Source organism: Chaetodon auriga, chromosome 3 (assembly GCF_051107435.1).
Source record: "Chaetodon auriga isolate fChaAug3 chromosome 3, fChaAug3.hap1, whole genome shotgun sequence".
NCBI classification, from domain to species: Eukaryota; Metazoa; Chordata; class Actinopteri; order Chaetodontiformes; family Chaetodontidae; genus Chaetodon; species Chaetodon auriga.
This window is the reverse complement of record NC_135076.1, coordinates 24,278,583-24,300,275: the sequence shown is the minus strand read 5'-3', so window position 1 is coordinate 24,300,275 and position 21,693 is coordinate 24,278,583. Positions and strand designations below refer to the sequence as shown.

At 44.8% G+C, this 21,693-nt stretch overlaps 1 protein-coding gene across 2 annotated transcripts in view; it reads right to left on the bottom strand.

The window, feature by feature from the left end:
- Positions 1-12,928, bottom strand: part of dab1a (DAB adaptor protein 1a) — a 189,363-nt gene extending 176,435 nt beyond the window's left edge. For both annotated transcript variants that reach the window (XM_076726332.1, XM_076726333.1), the window contains exon 1: positions 12,669-12,928. The gene's annotated coding sequence lies outside the window, so the exon portion shown is untranslated. The remainder of the gene's footprint in view (positions 1-12,668) is intronic.
- Between the last annotated feature and the right edge of the window lie 8,765 nt (positions 12,929-21,693).

Here is a 21,693-nt window from a genome sequence, read left to right as displayed (position 1 = left end):
TGACATATGTTTGTTGAAATGTGAGTTGCACTATTTTATTACAACAGTGCGCTCCCAACTGCCTCCCTCAAGATATTATTTAATCGTCCTGTCTGCTGAGACTCCAGTCAGAGCTCCAGGTCAGATAATGTGCAGGCTGTAGGTCTGCCATTAACAGCTTCTTTCATTATTGACTAATCTGCCCTCTACAAACAAATGAATCAATTAGTTGTTTGGCCTTAAAAAAATTGTAAACACAGTAGTGAAAACATGCCCAGAGCCCAAGGCGATGTCTCCAAAGGTCATTTTTTGTACAAACAGCAGTGCTAAAGCAAAATATAATCAGTTTGCCATCATATACGACCACAAGGAGCAGAAAATCATCATACCTGTGAGTCTGGGACAAGCACATTATGGCAACTGTCCTGGAAAAATACCTTAAATGGGCTATTGTCATTAATTATTATCAAAGTCGTTGCCAGAGGTTCAGAGCCATATCATGTTTTGGTGTTTTTGCCTTCATCTAGTTCATTACATTCATATATGACCTCACTGTGTCGAGGGACAAAAAAATCTGTCTTGCATAGATATTGTGCTGACTCTCAATATTCATATAAAACTGATCAACCATGAAACCAAACACACCAACACAGGATCAGCACACTTAAAAGTCCACATCCATGTATGTGCACATGTGAAAACACACAGATACACACACTTCATGTACACACCTTGGCACACATACACTCCCAGTATAATACCCATTCTCACCCTAACTGGGTCAATCCACCATCTATTCTGCTGGGGGATGGGAGGAGACACGGGTTTTGCTGAAATGGAGGAAGCAAACACCAGAAAAGGCTGCCTCACTGGGAACAAATCTACCAGTGGTGAATCTAGGACAGCTGCACCAAGGAAGGGAGGAGGGAAGGAGGGAAGGACGGAAGGAAACAAAATTAAAACGGGTAGCTTTGTGCCACAAGAAAGTAAAATGATACAGGCACAAGGAGAGCAAATGATGAGAGGGTAGAGGGCAGGGAGGAGAGAGAAGAGAGAGAAGGATGAAAGGCGAGGCTGTGGAGAGGACAGTGGTTTCATTAGTGAGATTGATTAGATGAATGGAGAAGCTAACAGCCTCTCTGCTCTTTAGCTAAATGCCATCTCTGGGCCTATCAGCACCAGCTCCAACAAAAACACATAAATTAGAAAGAGAGAGAGAGCGAGAGAGAGAGAGAGGCAGAAGGAGAGAGAGCGAGGGAAACAAACAGAGAGAAAGCATAATCTTCATCACAGCGACACACACGGCGCAGTGTGCCTGAGGAGGCCTGAGATCACCAACAGCAGCAAATGGCTGATCACCTCATTTGGTCGCAGGAATGTAAGCAACAGTATGGTGATATATTTTGTTTGTGCGTTTGCGTGTGTGTGTGTGTGTGTGTGTGTGTGTGTGTCCAAGGCCCTGCTCACACTTGGTTTTAAAACGCCTTTTGGTGATCTGAACACAAGAGGACAGCCAGGACACATCACCGTTCACACCTGTGTGTGTCACTCTCCAAGGAGTCCAGCTGACCACTTACGCGTTCCCATTCCGTTTCTACCTACGTCACCTCCACTTGAAGGTCACCAGACAAGCGCCAGAATTGTTTGGCACCGGCTGGCTGAGAAAACAAAAATATTTCAAGAACTAATTTACAAGTATGGGCTATTCCAACTGCTGAGATTGGCAGGACAAAGTCATTCGTGACTTGCAAAAGAGAACAGGACAGTACAAAATGATGATGTGTTTTCCTGTTACGTCCTTGTCTGGGACGCATCAGGAGGCCTCAGCGTTTACGCTGCATGCCAGATTACCTCGGCCAGTAGTTTTAATGAACGAATCACAATGAGTCTTGGTGGTCTTAGTGCTGTCCACTTGTAATCCGATCGTCCAAGACGCATTAAAAGTAAGTGTTAACTGTGGAGAAAAGGCCCTTGAGAGTCTCAAATCTCAATTCATATTACTAATCTTTGTACTATCAAACCCCTGACTTACACACGAACACATACAGTTCATGGACACACACACACACACACACACACACACACACACACACACACACACGCTCGCACACAATCACTAATGACATTCACCCATCCTGAGGGCTTCCTTCTAAAATGTTGCCTTTTACATGGAAACTTAACAAGTGTGAAATTAGAAAGGTTACCAAATAATTCACACACACACGCACACACACACAATAACAAAGCGTGTGGCGCAGAGTGGAGCTCAGATGGGGGGAGAAGTCCTAATTGAAAAAGCCTCTTCCTTCCAGGAGTTTGCTACTGAGGAGAGACAGCACAATAAGGTAATTAAAAAAGGGCTGTGTGATACGGCGGGGTTTATCTCAGGATTGTCACACGCTGACTGATACGAATTTACATAAACAAATCATATTTTCTGCCCTATTAACTGTATGTGAAAGTGTGGTCTTGTTTGGGTGCAATGTGAGAAGAGGAGCGAAATGCTAAGGACTGCGTTAAACAGTCCATCTGCTGCGTCTTAATGACAGCAGAGTGACTTTGTGATTTTAAAACTTGTCCTTGGGTTCGTGCATCGTTTGCCCTGCTGAGGTGTCTGCAGACAAATCCCTCGTGCCAGCTCACAAAGATCAAGATCTGCTGTTTCACTGACTTCTATAATTCAGTCATTAAGCGCTTCTTTCATTGGTTCGAGGTCTGTTCCTGCCCTTTATAATCTATGTTCTCAGATCAATGAGTAACCAGTTGAGCAATGACTTGGTTAGCATTTTGAAAACTGCAGCTCACATGAACTGAACCGTTTCCTCCTCATCCATGATAGCGTCTGCCCTCTCGTAAAGTTTAATTGTATCCTCAGCTGTCTAAGGCACGCTTGCACTGTTCGACCCTCTTTGTCCAAACACTTAACTGGTCTCAGTCTGTCAAACTGGTGATGCTGGGTTCGACACTGTGAATGCCTTCTAGAAGTGACCTGTCCAAAAACTTGTGCTATTACCCCCATATTTAAACAAATATCGCGTCTCCCTTATGCATACCTATAAAAACTTTCACCTTCCAATGAGAATGGCCGACATTACGATATTACTTTGGTTCATGTTTTTAGGATCCTTGTCTGGACAAATGGAGCGACCCACATGGCAACTTTAAAGCAAGGCTATGTTAGGTCTGGATTTTTTGTAATTTGTGTAATTACAAATGTCAATAAGACTTTTAGCTCTTACTTCCTCTTTTTCTCTTACTAAAACAGGAACCTGTTCCAGTTTGACTTCTGCTCTCTAAAAGGTTTGACACGATTATTCTCATTTTTCAAGAATATGGTTAATTGCAGAGCTACATAGCTGGGTGTGAGGCGGGGGGGCTATACAGTAACAGCTGCTTGGAGGCACGCACAGTCACCAGTAGACTGACTCTCCCCAGCTATCTTCACCTTTCCTCTTCCCCCCTTGTCATTTTCACTCAGGATGGAGCACAGTTTGCTCTATTAAATCTGTAATGAGATGCAAATGGGATGCAAATCCCTCCCAGAGGAGTGGACTGCTGGAGGGAGGCTATCTGATGTCAGCGTTCAAGAGAGAACCATCGCCTCAGGAAGAAACAGAGAACAGAAAGTGTGTGTGTGTGTGTGTGTGTGTGTGTCTGTCGAAGAGTGTGCGCATGTGTGCCTATGTGTAAGAGAGAGAGGAAAAAGGCAGAGCTGTTGAAAAAGGGCTAGGGCATTGATTGCAGCTGTAGAAAAATGTTTTTGATTTATCTTGGACACAGGAGCAGAATGGGACCTTCAGTATCACCGCATGGCAGAAAAACTCAGTCGAAGAAAAATAATACCCTCAATCTGTCCTCTGTACAGCTCCAGATAGGAGGCAGAGAGAGAGAGCGGGAGAGAGGAAGGGGGAGGCAAAGATAGAAAGGAGCCGGAGAAATGTAAGGAAAAAGAAGATGGAGATTGGGGAGTGGGGGGGGGAGTCAAGGAGAGGCTGATGCAGCCATGCCTGTTGACAAGAGAAAAATACACCTTTCACTGAGAAATAAAGCTTCACCTCCCTCACTGCTGCATTCCCTCTGACATAGCAACTCATCTGGCCTCGCCTCGCCTCGCTCACACCGCAGAGAGAGAGAGAGAGAGAGAGAGAGAGAGAGAGAGAGAGAGAGAGAGAGAGAGAGACAGAAGGAGGGAGGGAGAGAGAGAGAGAGAGACATACAGAGACAGAGAAAGAGAGAGAGGACGGAGGAAAACTGCATCAATCCACTTTTCTGACATCAGCAGTGAAACTATGCATGAGAGAGCCCAGTGGAAAGCACTAAACTACACACATGCACACGCACACGCACACACACGCCAATGGTTACCCAATGTGTACGATGCTCCATCGCATATGGACCTGCTGTATATGCTGGTCAGAGCTGCAAACCCTGAGCCCGGCTCCTGGCATCCGTCCCGTGTGTGCGCTCCCTCTCATCCGCCTCTCTGTCCGACTGTCCACCATGGTTTTTTTTTCCCCCTTCGTCCCAGTTTAAGCTCAGCTGCGGCTCAGAGATAAATACATAAAGTTGGAGCTGGGCGCAGAATGCCATGCCTATTTCTCCAACCCTTGTTCACTTCCTACAAACAAACACCCAGGGGACCATGTGATGGTGATAAACCTGTGCTATTTTTAGCTGTAAACATAAAGATGGAGCCGAGAAGCTTCTAAACTCCACTGGGAGCGTAAGGTTATCGGGTGGAAGCTTCACTGACCCGCTATGTATGTGTTTCTCCGCTGGTAGTGTCTCAGAAATGGCAGCCATCCATTAGCACCTACCCAGCTTCCTCTTGACAACAAAAATAATGTTGCACCGGTCAGCCAATCAAATCAGAGGTGTGAGATCCTGGAAAGCTTGGCGCCACATAGTTTCATTTTTCACTTACTTAACTATTCGTTCTTACTCAGATACTCTACCTAAACATGCCCTCCTGCCGTCGGTAATGTCCTAAATCATTATTTACTACTGTGCTTTTTATGTCTAATGTTCTGCTCGACACAGACAAATGTTGATGTGCTCTGTATGTACAGTCAGCCCTCTGCTGTTCACTGGAGCGTGGCTGAGGTTAAATGACTTTCTCAAGGGTACATCATTGGGTTTTGAGGTGAGGACCACTGATAACTAGTTTGCTACCCTCTTCACCCTTTTTCCTACAGCACACACACCAGCAACACATTCACGCCCGCAGACACAAAAAAGTACATTCTGAATGTGCCCTGCTTCACAGTGCACTGTGAAGTATAACTGATGCCAAATCAATAAATCAAGGAGGTGCATGAGTGTATAAATTACAGATACAGAAACATGCATTCATAAGACAGACAGCTGTCTTACTGCGCATTTGACGACTGCATAACCAACATAAATACTCTATTTTAGTCACAATACAGAAATGTTCTTCAAAGTAGGTTTTTTGCAATTCTTACAAGTAGTTCAAATAGAAATGACATCTATTTCTCTGTCTGCAGATGCACAGATATTCCTCTATCAGTACGACAGCACTACAGTCTCTCAAAGCCATAAAGTACACCAGCAGCAGTCTTAGCCCCTCGTCCTCCTCTCTTTGTAAGTGTCTCTCCCTTTCTTCATAACCACGCAGCATCTGTGATGCAAAAGTGGGGGTTTGCACGCACTGTCATTATTTTATGTCCCACTGATGTTGATTTAAACAGCATAAGTGGGCTTACTAGCAGCCGCTCCCTAAGAAAACTGAAGTCACTTCAGTGGATTGGCGGCAGGCAGTCGTAAGAGCACAGAGAGCCAAAACACTGCAAAGCCCGGGGGAATACAGTACATTAGCAAACATGACCAGCAACAGGAGGGAGAGGACAATGAAGGATATGGAGAAAATGAGAGTTACTAAGAAGGCAAATCTTGAGTGGGCCAATTTATTTTGGACAAATCTTTCTGTGTGTAGTGTTGATGATTGTTGATTGATTAAGAGAATGAGCCACGTGATTGTATTAATGATGGCTCTGACGCTGATTGTGATGATGACTCTAGCATCAGCACAATTAACGAGAGTATTCAAGCCCCATGTATCATGCTGGCAGGTTATTTATATTGTTAGTCTCCAAATATTTTGCCATATAATCACAGTCCCAAAGCCACACAGCTAGTGTGTGCAGTGAAGCGAGCATGGCTAATGAATGTGTACATCCATGGCCGAGGCAACTGTCACATGAGACGCATTATTTGGCTTAAACACAACACATGGTCATCGAATCCTGGCGAGGCTTTCCACTGAAATCATAGTTTCAGCATTAACGCAGAGAGCTGTCAGAGGGTGTGAAAGAAAGCTTTATGGAGAAGCACCATTATATTCACAACATCCCAGTTTGTTGCTTTCACCTCCCCCTCCACATTGAGTGGGGGTGGTTGTGTATTCAAAGCACATGAGCTGCTGCGCTACGTTGCATTGCAATGGACAAGTCACACGCTGGTGTGAAACAGCAAACACACACACACACACACACACACACACACACACACACACACACACACACACACACACACACACACACACACAGAAGTGTACGCTGTTGATGTGCAGACTATAACTGTGTGGATTCAAACTGTAGCTGAAACTCTCCTTTGCATATTTCTGTTCTGGCCTACACTCTGATGTTGTTGTGATTCTACAACTAGAAAACAAAAAGCGTGATGACATTCAATATGTACTAAAACAGGGTTTCAGAGTTCAGCCACTGAAAACACAGCTGAGACAATGCAACAATACTGTAAAAAACACCCTACTATGACACTTTACGAGTGCCACATTTAACGCCGCCCTGTGTGTCTCTTTCTTTTATTTCCACTCGTCAGTATCAGCAATAATGAAAAACCATTAAAGTGCTTTCGGAGGGTGGACTGCAGGCTCTTCCCCTTTTCCAGGCTGATAAAGAAGCTGCTCTACTGCGAGTCGGTCCCCTGGTCCCAGCCATGGTCGAGTGAGCTGCACTCAGACACCTGCTGCTCATTAACCACGACAGAGAGAGGTGACCACTTCAATCAGGATATTAAGACAGGAAATGAAATGGACAGAGGGGGTACATCTGGGGGAGGAGGACAGGAGAGGAGAGGAGATGGAGCTCCATGGAGTGTCCCAAGGTTAAGAATGAGGAGAGGAGAGGGTTATTCTTTGGCACGGTGCCCAGATGCAGTGTTATGTCCCTCACCTTCACTCAGCTGAAAATTCCCCAGCACTCAGGAGGTGTGTGGAGGTGTGTGTGTGTGTGTGTGTGTGTGTGTGTGTGTGTGTGTGTGCCTCTGCCCTGCCCACCTGACATCTCTTAACAGTAATAATGTATTCCCTCCTATTAATATGTTATGGATGGGAGAGTATATTATCGATCGGCCAGCTCAGCCATATTGTTACCCCTGGTTCACTCCCCTCTTCACCTGCTGCCTCCCCCCTTTCCACTGCTGCAGCGCCGAAGACTCACCCATTTTAAACCTCCTTCGCACCCTTCGCTTGACGAGCTCCTCTCGTTCTCTTTGTTTCTTTGCCTTGTATTTTTCATTACTTTTACAGACTCTGAATTACTCATAACATTGATCCCCTCATCTGATGTATAGCTAAACAAACCCATGCCTATAGTCTCGCAAGAACAGTGCACAAAAAGAGGGAAAGGATAGAAAATAAGTCAACGACAATAATGATAACAGGTCATTTATCATCAAGAAAAATGTCAAAAGATCAACAGCTTCTAAAATGCGAGTATTTGGTGATGTTTTCTGTCATGTATCACTTTAAACTTAACATCTGTGGTTCTGTGACTGTGACTGCGTGAACACATCTACTTTGCTTCTGGAGTCTTATTTCATAAAATAAATGGTTAGTTGAAAAAAATAAGGTTGATAAAACATTACACATTAGTTGATGAGGCATTATTACAGTAAAATGTTTAAACCAAAAGATGCATCACTCGTTTTGCTGGTAAACAATATCATTAAGCTCATGACTGAAGAGCAACATTCACCATCTGTGTGTGGGGTGAACAACTCCAGAGCTATTCTAATCAGATTGTCTTGGTACAATGAGAACATGATGAGCACTGCATTAATCATTCAGATAACATGATCACATGCCACTAAAAAAGCTTGAATAGCACCTAGTTATGCTCATCCAGGCTCTGGATCTGCACCAAGTCGTGACAGCGGTTCTTCCTCTCTGCCTCCGTCTGTCAGCACAGACAGAGCTGATCAAATCCAGTTAGAAAAAGAACAAAACGTCTGCTGCTCCAATAAAAAGGTGCGCCTGAAGTGTAGCTACTGCCTCTCCACAAACAATATATGTCTTCATCGACACAACTAATGCTGCCATAGTCCATCACTATAATTGATGTTTGAGTTTCTGCTGCATTGCATTTCACTTACAACAGCCCCTTGGATCAGTCTGGGAGAAAAAACAGTGACTGTGCACTTTGTTGCTGCACCCACATTATTTCTCAACTTCCATGTCAGATAGAGGCCAAACTTTTCTGTTGCACAGACAGACCTGTTAAGGCTGTGTTTTACCTCAACAGTACCGTAGGTTTTTCTCAAAGCGAATATTGGCACCAAAAAACAGCACTCGTGACGAGCGCACATGCACACAAACACATTGAGAGTGATTAGAAAACAGCACATTTAAATACCATTATTTGCAGTGGACTTACAAAGGAAAATAAACAGTGGATGACACAAACTAATAACGTGAATATGAATACGGATATGTGGATAATTTAGGGTACAGGCAGCAGTGTCCAGACACAGCAGTACTTCAGCAGCTCTGACATCTGCAAACCTCTACGTTACTATGGACACTGACAAATACTGTAAAATGCAAACACTCGCAGTCTGCACTCATAACCAAGCTGTCAGACAGCTTCACACACGTACACACGCAAACAACACTTCACACGTACCGGAGCTCATGACATTCATAAGAGGAAATGAAAAAGAGCCCGGTCCTGTCCCGGGCACTGGCATGTGAGACAATGATTGTGTTGAGTAAATGTGATTACCTGGGAGTCACTCTCTGGAGGCAAACGCCTCCAAGTTATTACACTCTTATTATTCCCAAACTAATATCATAGCCTGCCAATCACTTAGAACGCATCCCTTAACCACATACTGACAAGTGTGGTGGTTCCACACAAACTGGTTGAGCGACAGAGCACGCACACACTCACACACACATAAACAAAAATACACCCACATAGATCTACGCTCACATTTACACACAATGAGAACACATGCAGAATTAATCCAGATGCGTGCGCGCTCTCATGCAACCAGGCTGCGAGCCAGCAGACATTAACGCACACACACACACACACACTTCTTCGGAGGGCCCCATGGCGAGGGGAATCGTCCTCTTCATCTGAAGTGGAGAGGAAGCCCATTGGCCAAATTAGATTCCGCCGTTTCCTGACGGAGTTAAGCATCAATCTGCAGCGCTGTGCCGTGATTCGCCGTGACCTTGGCCTATCACAGCACAGCGCCTGGGAGTGCTCAGAGAGGCTCTTAATCAGACCTGGAGGACATGGGGCCTATGATGACATTACTCAGCCTTTATCTCTCTACACACGTCCCTCTGTTTCTCTGTGTGTCTGTCTCCCAGTCTGCCCTCTCCTCTTCCCTTCATTCCCTCTCAGCTCCGGGGTGAGGAGGTGGCTCCGCAGCTCAAATGGATGCTTACTTAACCTGACCTCTGAATGTAATCTATGTTCATTGATCCAATTCTGCGCAGACAGTGTGCCCTCGCAATGCTGACCAAACACAACAAAACATGGCCCTTCTGTATCAAATGTGACCCATTTTCTCTCATTCTACTCAACTCAACAGGTCCATCAACAGGTCAGCGCATCACTGACTGCATTCAAACACCCGCTCTCATGCACACACACATACATGACCGTTCCCTAAACAATGCACACACTGATCCTCATTCCAAAGCTACTGCAATCCCATTGTGCATGATGAGATTGTGCTGAGATGGAGATAAATGAGCCTTCATTACAGCCATGATAGCACCAAGCAGCACCAGAGAGGGGGATGAGTGGAAGAGGCGTTCTCCTCCTTTCATGCCTTCGGTCCATCATTTACCATGTCCAGAGCTTCTGAACGCATAAAGGACACAAAAAGGACAAGGTGCACACCATGGAAATACAATAAATATGTGCATTTATATAGCCTGCACTTAAACACACACACACATGTGCACCACATAAAAGAAATATGTGCATTTATATTGCTAATTCACGCACACACATGCACACGCACACACACCTATAGAGTGCTTCCAACCAAACTCCATCCATAGAAGCTATACAGCAAACACCTACATAGATAATGGAATTCTCTGTCAGGATCTATCGAGGGAAAGCCTTTACCTCCATGTGGATAACACACTTATCCTTAAGATGGAAACACACACACACACACACACACACACACACACACACACACACACACACACGCATTTATGCACACATAAATTTCTCAAACCCACAGACATGCTGCATGCCAAACAAATACAGTAAAAGCATACCTTTTTAGGTACATTTGGCCCATTTGATGATTGAAATAGATTTGTAAAATCAAAGATATAAAAAGCCTGTCTCATTGTTGGCAGACAGTGTAAGGAGAATGTAATTGGATTTTCCCCCTCTTGGTTTAACAGATGATGTTCTGCTGCATGGAGGGGAGAAAGTTATGAGCGCGGCACAGCACCTGTATACACATTCAGACACACTTGCAGGCAGAAAATGCAGTCCAGCAAACAGTGTGATATTACAACTGCCAGTATCATACAGTGGACTTTTGTTATGTTCAAACAAAGTAATAATACCACTCATATCCACTCAATATCAGTGCCAATATTCACAGTCAATACTCTGCACTGTGGCAATACAGAAGCAGGACCGGAATTTTAACAACCTCAAGACTGCAAATAGCCAGCAAGTGTGTGTGTGTGTGTGTGCATATGTGTGTGTGTGTATACATCTGCTGCTGAGTCACGCAGAGTCCAGAATGGATTAGCCTGAGTCAAGCTTAATTCTCAGTAGGTCAATGTCTAGTTGTTACCTCGGAAAGCCGTGATGTGATGGGAAAAAGGGGGCAAAAGATAGAGGCAGACAGACAGATAAAAGGAAGATAGACCATCCTCAAGACACGCAGATCAAACCCTGACTTTACTCTCACACACACACACACACACACACACACACACACACACACACACACACACACACACACACACACACAGTATATCCCTCTATCCCTCTCTCTCCGGTTCTGGCTGTCATACAAACAAATGCGCATAAACATGTGGGCACACAGACATTCACCAAGGCCGTCGACCGGCTCGGAGCCGATGTAATGACTTGCACGTTTCGTCTTTAGACATTTTAATTGCTTTTCCCATTTTCCAGTCCATTCATCCTCCCACATCCCCCAGCTCTTTACCTAGCTGTCAGCTGGTGTACACAGTCCAGCATTTAGGATTACAGCTTCCACACTGAATGCCTAAAATGACTAATTTAACCTCTAAAAAAAAAATACCAAAACTCTTGAAATGAGATTTCCCAACATCTGCTGGACAGAGTTCAACCTGCTGAGGTGCCCCTGTGCAAAACACACAGATCTGTGGGCACAAATATGACACAAGTGACAGCAGGAAGCGGTGAGGAGCACCACCTGTAGATGGTGAGGTTCAATCTCTTGCTGAAGGCCACCTCAGCAGGGCGAATGATAATCCTGCTCCCTACATCCTCCTGCTGATTTGATTCAACCTCCAGAAAGTTTCAGCAGAAAAAGGCCTGTATCTTCTCAACTGCTGTGGAGAAACCAGGCTTCAGGTGCTGCAACTTGAACCTTACATGAAGGCCAGCAACACAACTGTCCCTTTTATACAGAGGACTCCAGCCCATCAGTGCCAATAAAAAAAGCATAATGTGCTAATACTGTGATACCATCCCACAGAGGGATAAATTACATATTAAAAGACACTGATGCTCCCGGAGAGCTGGGAGAGCACGCCTCTCTAGCCTGCAGCCTTGAGGCAGCGCCCAGCCCAAAGTGATTGATACTCCGATACAGACGTTTTTCTCTCCAGCCAAGTCCAAGCCAGTGCAAGACACACACACACACACACACACACACACACACACACACACACACACACACACACACACACACACACACGTCTGTCATCCTCGCTGAGCTCTAGCTGGCACAACATACATCTCCCTCTCCCTCTCTCTGCTCCATCCATCTCTGGTATTCTCCATTTATTTTGTCCTCTCTTTCTCTTCGTATCAGCATCACTATATCTGGTTTCTGTGAGGATGAATCCATCTACAACGTGTCATAGAGGGATATCTCTCTCAGTGCTTTTCTTCTTCTCTCACAACTCTTTTCCCTCAGCTCTGCACTTCTTTCTTAACTTGAACACTCGCGCTGAATTACAGTATGAAATGACATGTTGTTGCAATGCAGGTAAGTGTAAAGATCTCTCCCTCTGACATATTTCTGTACTTCAGGAAGGGTAGGAAGCATGCTTTCTACTGTACCATGCACAGTCTCTGAATACCAATTCAAGCCTACGGCAGACTCTCTCACACTCTCTCTTACTCATCTCTTCAAGTGCTGCTGACACACACCTGATGGATCCTATGCCCGTTTCTCCTCCTCTGCTGTGCCACCACGCCGCGAAGGTCGCTGCCGGCCCGCTGTCGCTCTTCCTCCTCCTATCTTCCTCTTACTCTCTGTCCCTCTCTTTCTGTCTCTCCTGCTGTGGCCAGGGACGAGAGAGAATCCTTGCAGGGGGGGCAGGAAATCCTCAGCTACAGGCAGAGACGCTTGCAGACTGCAGAGCCTAACTGCAGCTGGAGCGCACCGGAGCTGCCGGCTGACTGAGCTGTGGAAGTGGTGGAGGGAGGCTAAAGTGGCTAGGCTACGGTCTGCACCACAGCAGCCTGCACGCACGCAGCCAGAGAGCTCAGAGAGTCGCTAGCTCAAAGCTCACCGCGGCAAAGCTCAGAGTCAGCAACCTAGCCCCCCCCTCCCCGCCTGACTCGCTTGCTCTCGCTCTGCCTCTCCCCCCTCCTCTCCTCTCTCACAGTTACCACATTCCACCTAATAGCAGAATCCTCTCCTCCTCCTTTAACTAAAGTATACATCACTCTACTTGTTCCCCTTCAGCTCAAAGGTTTACTCTGAGAAGGTTTGGGAATGTTGTAGCTGAGATGTAGGCGACCATCCTCACTTCTCACAAATCTGCTGGCTTTCCACAAGGTGTGTTTGTGTTTTTGTGAATTGAAAGCAAGCTTCGAAAGAGCTGAGGTCTGGGCAGACTCTTGGTCAGAGGTCAACTGTGCATGTTCTTGCTCCAAAATATCAACAAGCAACCACCAACCGAACATCCTGAATGTTCGATTCTGTGTGTAGTCTGTGTTTCACTTGGCTGCAAGACGAATATCCCATTGTTAGAGCTGAAGTTAAAATAGCCTTTGGGTTTTCCCTGAAACACCTCTGTAAATTACTGATGAGTTCGTCCCCACATATTTGTCCATTTGGACTGCTCCAAGTCCTGAAAAATGACATTTGATGACACAAATTTCACTCATACAAATGGTCCCTATGTAAAACCTCAGGACATAAAACTAAAAGTATCTGCATGACTAGACACCACACACAGAAAACGACAAAAGCCATTTGTGTGAGCTGACCCTTTAACATGCAAAGTGGCATACAGACCGCATAAATGCACACTTATGACAGCAGGGGACACAGAAATGGAAGAGGGGCGGCGGCATTCAGATGAATCCAAATCCACACGCCGCCACCTTCGCCGCCACCATTTATCATTTAATATATTCATCCTCTCCAAACCTAATGCCCTGACAAAGACAGGCTTATTCAGCCCTCCTTAACACACAGATTAGCCACAGACAGACTACACATACAGACACCCGCACACAGGAGAGGGAAGAGATGAACACATAAACAGTGGGAGGGGAAGTCAAATGGAGCATCACCCATTGGGAGAAGAGCACAACCTGGGAAATAAGTGACTGCAGCGGCGGCACCAGGCAGGGTCAGACCGGAGAGGCATTAACATACAGCCTGGTGAGTAACATGTTGAGACTCTTAGGTGTTGTTTAAACAAATTAACCGTGAAATATCACCACATAGGTAGACAGGGCTTCTGTTTAAGGAGGCAGGGCGAAGAAAACGAGACTCATGAAGAGTTCATCACAGAACTCTGACGCCTTGTAGAACAAACAGCTAAAAGGATATGAAAGAAAGCCTGCGCTCAGTCTTCTCTAAAACCTCTTCCAGCCGTCTCCACCCCTCCCTTCTCTCTCCATCCCTCACTCTGACTGCGTTTTCATCCCTCGCTCTCCTCCTCTCTCTCTCTCTCTCTCTCTCTCTCTCGACAAGGACATTCAGTGCATCACCACTAAAAAAAAAAAAAAAAAAAAAAGTAATCTCCATCTCCACTCCTGGCTGTTGCTATGACCACAGCAATAAACCTGACTGTGCTGCTTCACTCCACACAGAATGAGCGCCTGTAGAGGATGCTCACTGTGTCCTGCTCACCTGCATCCTTCTTCACCGCAGACCAGATTTAGCGTGGCTCCCGACAGATTTATACACGAGGACTCAAACGGGCATCATTACGCCTACGAAATTCGTCACGAATGCAGTTTCGCTCTGCTTCGTGGCGATGAAGACGTCGTAAGGGACGACGGTCTATTGACAGCTGTCGAGTGTGGCCATAGAGGCAGATTGATAAGCGCGTGTGTTAACTGTCATTTGGCAGCGAGGAGATGGATTTTGTTTAGTAATGAGTGGCTGAATGATGTGGAATGCCGTTCCATCTCCCTGCCGCTGTCACATGCTCATTAAGAGCATCAGAGCATGTCATTAACATAAACACATACGCTCACTAAAGCGTATCATTAAATAGATTTAATTATCTAAGTTTCGGAGTCTCTGAATAACGACAACAAGTGCACAGTGCATTCAACTTCCAAACAAATGACTCTCGTCAGTACATTTCTAATTAGTGCAGAGAAGAGGAAAAAGATTGGTATTAACCTTACTCAGTCTGTGTGTGTTTAACTGTGTGCGCGTGTGTGTGGATTCATTCTCAAGTAATTATATTTCCAGGCAGTGCTGAGCAGAGAGGGGCAGGCCTGTGTGTGTATTCCATTCGGCTTATCAGACGTGTCCAATCCTGAGGCAGATCAGATCGAACTGTAAAAGCTCATTAATTACGGATGGTTGCTGAGCGACAGAGAAAAGGGGTGAGGTGAGGGGACGGATGGGTGAGGAAGCGGATGAGGTGCAGTGCTGGAATGCTGAAGCTGAGAAATAATTGAAAAGAATCTCCCTCTCGTTTGTGTTTGTGAAGTAAGCACTCAGCATGCGCAGCTTTGGAGACCAAAGGGTAAACGTCGCTGGCCGTCTCCGTCTCTGCTGACGGGGGCTCACGCAGAGTCATTCATAGACAGCAGACACTCAAAGAACACATGGGAAGATTTTAAAAGGCGCTGGCGTGTGCATTTTACAGAGAAAATAGAATCTGTGGGGGATTTTCTGGATAAAAATAAATTTTAGTTGAGTTACACTCTTAAATGAGCATCTTCAGTCAAATTCATGCAGTTATGCAAATTCACCTCTTAAGAGTAGGCATTCATCCGAGCAGCATCTACTTGTGAATCCTGTCGTGATCCCAGGGATGAACTTTGACCCTCACGGAGAGAAGCCTTAGACCAGATGATTAATGCGCGTAAATTATATTCTGGTAGCACTTTCTAAGGAGACATACGTTGTAAGTGGTTTAGTATAACTTGTAAGTAACGCTTCATTAATCATTATGCATCATTAATGTTTTATCAGTTATAAGCCTTTAATGGAATGACACGTTCTGGGTTACCCGGCTGTTTGAACTCCACTCGGATGGTGTTTATCCAGATCTTGCTTTTTTAGCTTTTTAGCACTTTAATTGATCAGAAGTAATCTCCAATGGACCATTCGGCCATTTAACTTCTGCAAAAGGGTTACAGGGAATCTGGAACCAAAATCTTATAAATATCTTATCAACTTATTAACATTTACAACTCGAGATGTGATGGATTTTAAAGAAGCTTAGAAGCTCAAGCCCTCTTCATAACAAGTGGCATTGTAATACGCCATCAAGTCTGCAGTTATAACTTTGAGTCTATCAATAATAAAGAGTTTTCAATCACAATAAGCTAAAGTCTGGAGTTATGAATGTGATACCCTATTAAAAAGCACTGAGCCGTAGCAGTTCGGACACAGTACCGTATGTAGTTCAACACAAAGGTATCATAACGGGCCTACACACACGGACATGACTGTGCCTGGATTCATACACACCGTACAAATAATTTCACTAAGTCTATATACATAACAAGCAAACTACACTCCTCCTCTGGTTTCCTTTTCCTTTTCATCCTGCTGCTATGTTATCTACTGATTTCCCACAGACAGCTTACAGAGCAGCTACTGTATCTGCATGGCTAATCAGGGTCAGAGAACAAGCAGTAACACACACACGCACACACAGATGCAGGCGCCTACAAACACATACTGTTTGCACGTGGACCCATGTGCACCTCCTTTTTCCATTAGCTGGTGACTCTCAGATGAATAAAACATAGAGAGTGATCACGCTGCAGCCTTCAGATTAGAGCACACACACGCAAACACACGCAGATATACTGTACACTCACGTTTACGGCGAGACCTGAGAAAACAATTCTGGTCCGTCACACTCACCTCCAGGTCAGAGATAATCATAAAAAGTAATTGGTACACACTCTTGAATATATTAATGTTTGTTTTGGGCTCAGTTGAACTCCCACTTATTCGCTCTCTGGCCGCCGACAGACAGGAAATACGGCACGGTGTGATAATCGAGATTTTTCTCTCCTCCAAAGATTTTTCCAAATGATTCTGATATGCAGACAATTATATATCGACTAATATCTGAAAGATTTTTCCTTGACTAATGCAGCTCGTCATTGATGCCCCTTTTTCAGCCATGATACTAACATTACATATACAGTTACACCCTAAAGTTCCAGCATGTTTAGTTACATATATGTCTCCATTGTGCAACATCTAATCTCCTCAAGGAGGACAATTCTGGGCGTGACTCAGCCCTAAATGTGCTGTCTAATGGACTTTTTAATCCTCCAGGTGCACACAAATTATGCAGACAAAATAATGCTGATAGCAATGCCACTTGCATCACAGCCTCTTGTCTGTGCATATGTGTTGGTAAAAACAGTACAAAAAAAAAAAAGTACATCATGTGCTTTTTACTTTCACCAAACATTACCACAAAGTATGTTGTAGTTTGGATATAGAGGTACACTTTGTCCTCATGTCTGCTACATGCAGCATTTTAAAATACATCATCACGGCGTTCGTTCTGAGTGGGAATGTCTGTTAACAAAGGCAACCATCAGCAGAAGACCTGCAGCCTCTAATGGCCTCTACTCTGCCTTTTATATCGCATGGCATCAACTTGATTTTACAGGCAATGGACAGCTTTGCAACACAAAGGATGCAGCAGAGAAGCAAGCAAAAAAATTTAAGGGAAATTTGGTCCCATTTTGAGAAACACTAGCATCTGAATAGCAGCCGTTTATTTACGTCAATTCTACAAAGGCATCATAACACATTTGCCGATGATATATTGATGTCTTAAAATGCTATGTGCAGCACATTTAAGTACCTCTCAGCAGTAACTCCCCAAAAGAGCATCTCTCTGTTTCCCTCTATTTAATCTCCTCCTTCCTCCCCCTCCTCCCCACTTCCTCCCCCTCCCAGTGCCTTCTGCGATGTCTGGGTGTCATTAATCTGATGGTGGTGGAGTGGTACCCATTACAGTCGCACACCCTAAATCAATGACTGATACACGGGGGTGTGTGTGTGTCTGCATAGCCGAATACTGCAGTGAGGAATAATGTGATGTTCCTTCTCCTCCTCTTTACACCGTCTTTTGATTCCTCTCCCCGCATTGCTGATGATCTTACTCTACAGGAGGGCCTAATGAGCTGACGTGCCTTCATGAATAAACAGCGAATGCCGACGTTCACATATGTGCGCGCACGCACGTACACACGAACGGCTCAGACTGTTTGTTTTAAAGAGTGAACAGTGTGATAAATCACAAATGCTAGTTAGAAGTAAATATTTGCATGTGCTAATTGGACTCATTAATGGCAGAGATATGAGTGGGGGTGGGGAGGGAAAAGAGATGAGTGACTACTTAAATATACACCACTGATCAGCTATCTAATTGGAGCTTTGTAATGCACATGCACACACACTCAGAACTGTTTGTGTATTGGTGTGTAGGGCTGTGGGAGAGGAATGATTAATACCTTTCTCAGGCACACACGCGGATGCACACACACACTGACACACACTCAGGCGAAGACTCTTCACTGAACCCCCCGTCTCCGAAGAGGCTTTCAAGTAAATTGAGTTTGGGTTTAGGGTCCTGTTTATATTAATGAGTCCACTGCCGGTTGAGTTAGACCCAGTGCTCTGTGTTATTACCTGCTTGATAATGAATGCCAGCTTGACTAGCAGCAGTCAATGGAGGCTGCCACACACAGCAGATAATGCTCCAACTTGCCACTGGCTTGCAAGAATAGATTAGCTGCAATCTCCCTGGACTAGAAAATTATGGCAAACGCAGAAAGAAAGTGTGGCAGACCTGGTGGCTTGAAGGACTTTGACAATTACTATATACTAGACCTTGATCAAATAGCATTAGCAAATAATTGAATGCATTTGTTTTAACCTTTCTGGAACAGCAGATTGGTGGCATTTGTCAGTGAGTGCCTTGAGGTTTGAACTATTTTAGAGGTAATTTGGTAAACATTTTGGTGATTAATTAATCCCACTATGGAAAGCCCTGGCTCAGCACTAACAGAAAGCATTGTTACCAATACTATCTTAGATATGCATCAATACTTGTGTGCTTCATTGGTATTCACGCTCCTCTCAGAGCAGGAATAGAGCAAACAGAGCCTCAGTGTCACACTGTTGTTCAGTGCTACAGTATCTATATAATGACAACACACTCGGTTAAAATACAGGTTTGAAGGCACATGTTTGTCACAGATGTAAGTAAAGATGTATCGCCTATCAATCAGCTTACTTTCAAACTAGAATAAACGCCTTGCAGTTGTGGGTCTCTGCCAGCCAGTCAAGATGCAGTTTACATCCCTGTCTGTCCTCGCTCATGTAACATATGCAGTGAAGACTTTGAAGGAATTATAAAAAGGTTGCTGTCTTCACTTAGAGACTGTTTTTACAGAGGACTGATAGAGATCTTCATCATGCTGCAACGACAATCACCTGAAGCTCAACATCAGCAGAACCCCTGAGCTCGTGGTGGACTGCAAAGCTTCAAATATGGATGTTGCTGCAAGGAAGCTACACATTCTGAAACATGGATGCTGCACACACACCTTCAACCCGACAGCACAGATGATCTATACAATCAGCACAGTTTCACAGGTGGACATAGTGGAGAACACCGTGATCTCACAGTCAAGTTGACCTTTGACCTTTTGGATATACAATGTTATCGCTTCATTGGTCATCGCATTGGTAAGCCTGGCTTTATTCTCTCTGCGCTTGCTCTTTCTCAACTGAAAAATGCTTTCTCTCCTACATGTTTACAGCACAGAGAAACCTATTTCCTCGGGATGGTCAAATGTTATTCCAAGAAATCCAAGAAATCAGTTCCTGGAGTACTGCTGGATCATACTCCAGTCAAACAGCTGAACATCACAAACTGATGATACAGGAAGACATCATCATCCATGACAACATACATCTTGTTAGGGCCGCTGAGCCTGCGAGCAAACAACTGTGCACAGATACTATTGTTTTTGGGGATTTCATGGTTTTCTAAAACTCGAAACTGAGTCATGAAATATGCCTTCACACTCTGGAGGGCCAGGCTGTGTTGTTCTGAGAGTGCAGCAAAGTTATCCAGTGAACCACAAGCCGAAGTAACTGACTGCAGAGAGGAATCACTCAAAACATTACAGACGACAAACAAAACACCTCTCATTGACACTGAAGACGGACACTGTGCACACAGCTATGGAGACTCAGGTGGACAGAGTCAGTGGGATAGGCAGAGATTTTCAGAAAGAGATTTGATTCCTTCTGGCTTTGCCACATTCGATTTATTGAAATGCGTTGTGTTCTGTTAATGTTTATTAAAGCATTACCTTTCTATGAACCCCCGTGCACTGCACCATTCTGCATTCGGATTAATAACCGCCAACACCGGAGTGTCACTGGACCAACTATTAAAGACTCAACTCAGTACTTTTTGGTCTTCTGTTTCCGGTTTGCTGTTTATCGAATAAAACAGAAGTGGCATCAGAGTGAATCTTTAAAAGGTTAGACAGTGCGAGGCAGCAGCAGCTCTTCATAAATCTTGTCTGACTCTTGATTCGGGTTCAGACTGCAGGATGCAAATGTCTGAACCCAGAAGGGATGGTTCGTTCTCCTGCGGTAGCGAGCTGTGGTAATAGCAGCACATAGCTGGATGTCTGAAAGGCTACAGCAGTCCATCTGCAGCTCCAAACTGAGAAATCCACCAGCTTTGCTCAGCATGAGCAGTCAACATTCTTCATGTGTAGTGATTGTGAGTATGGTACCCTGTGGGTATTACACTGGACATTACATTGGATTGGACTCTGTGTGTGTGTGTGTGTGTGTGTGTGTGTGTGTGTGTGTGTGTGTGTGTGTGTGTGTGTGTGCGTGTGTGTGTTGTGGCGTCTCAGTGGTCTGCTGGTTCTCTATGAGTGAAGCTTCACCAAGCTTTAATAATTCACCAGTCTCTTTTAGCTCCCAGACAAACTGAGTTTTCACCGACAGGGGATTCAGGGAGCAAGCACAGAGGCGGCTTTGATTTAACTGGAGTCCAGTCTCTCTAACACACACACACACATGCGCAGAGGCTTGTGGTACAGTTCTCTGATATGCTCCCACACATACTTCCTGCAACAGCAGCCTATGTAGCCCCAGTGAGGAGAAATGCCAAACAGTGAGATGAAGTCTGTATTTCTAGGCCATAAACGTCAGGACAGGGTGACAATGGCCGCTCCAGTTCAGAAGTTCCTCCAAATGCAGCCTTCTTTTGCTTGTCTTTGGACAACAGAGCCATCATAGCCCACAGCCTGCATTCCTGAGTGCCCCTCAGCACATTTCGGACCAGACACTTGCTTAATAGTGCATGCAGGTTTTCCACGCATGATGCCAAATGACCGTGATGTTTTTCATTTTACAGTTTGTGATTACTGCTCATGGTTTACATGTCATGTTCATGTTTTTTGTTTTTTTTTTAATTCCAGTACATTCTTTATGCTCCGCTGAGCTGAATCTGACACCACTGTCCTCATCAACTCGTAAAGTCAGGATTCCATTCCAGTGGTTATCGCTCATAAATCCATCTCATTACGTGGACCAATGAAAAATGCACTGGAAGGTGTAAAATAATGCAAGCACGACAAAACTGCAGGGATATGTGGAGAAGGAGCGTGTTCAGCTTGGCCACACCTTTGTCTGGTGCATTTTGCGCATGATGCAGGGATACAGCGCCTGAACTGG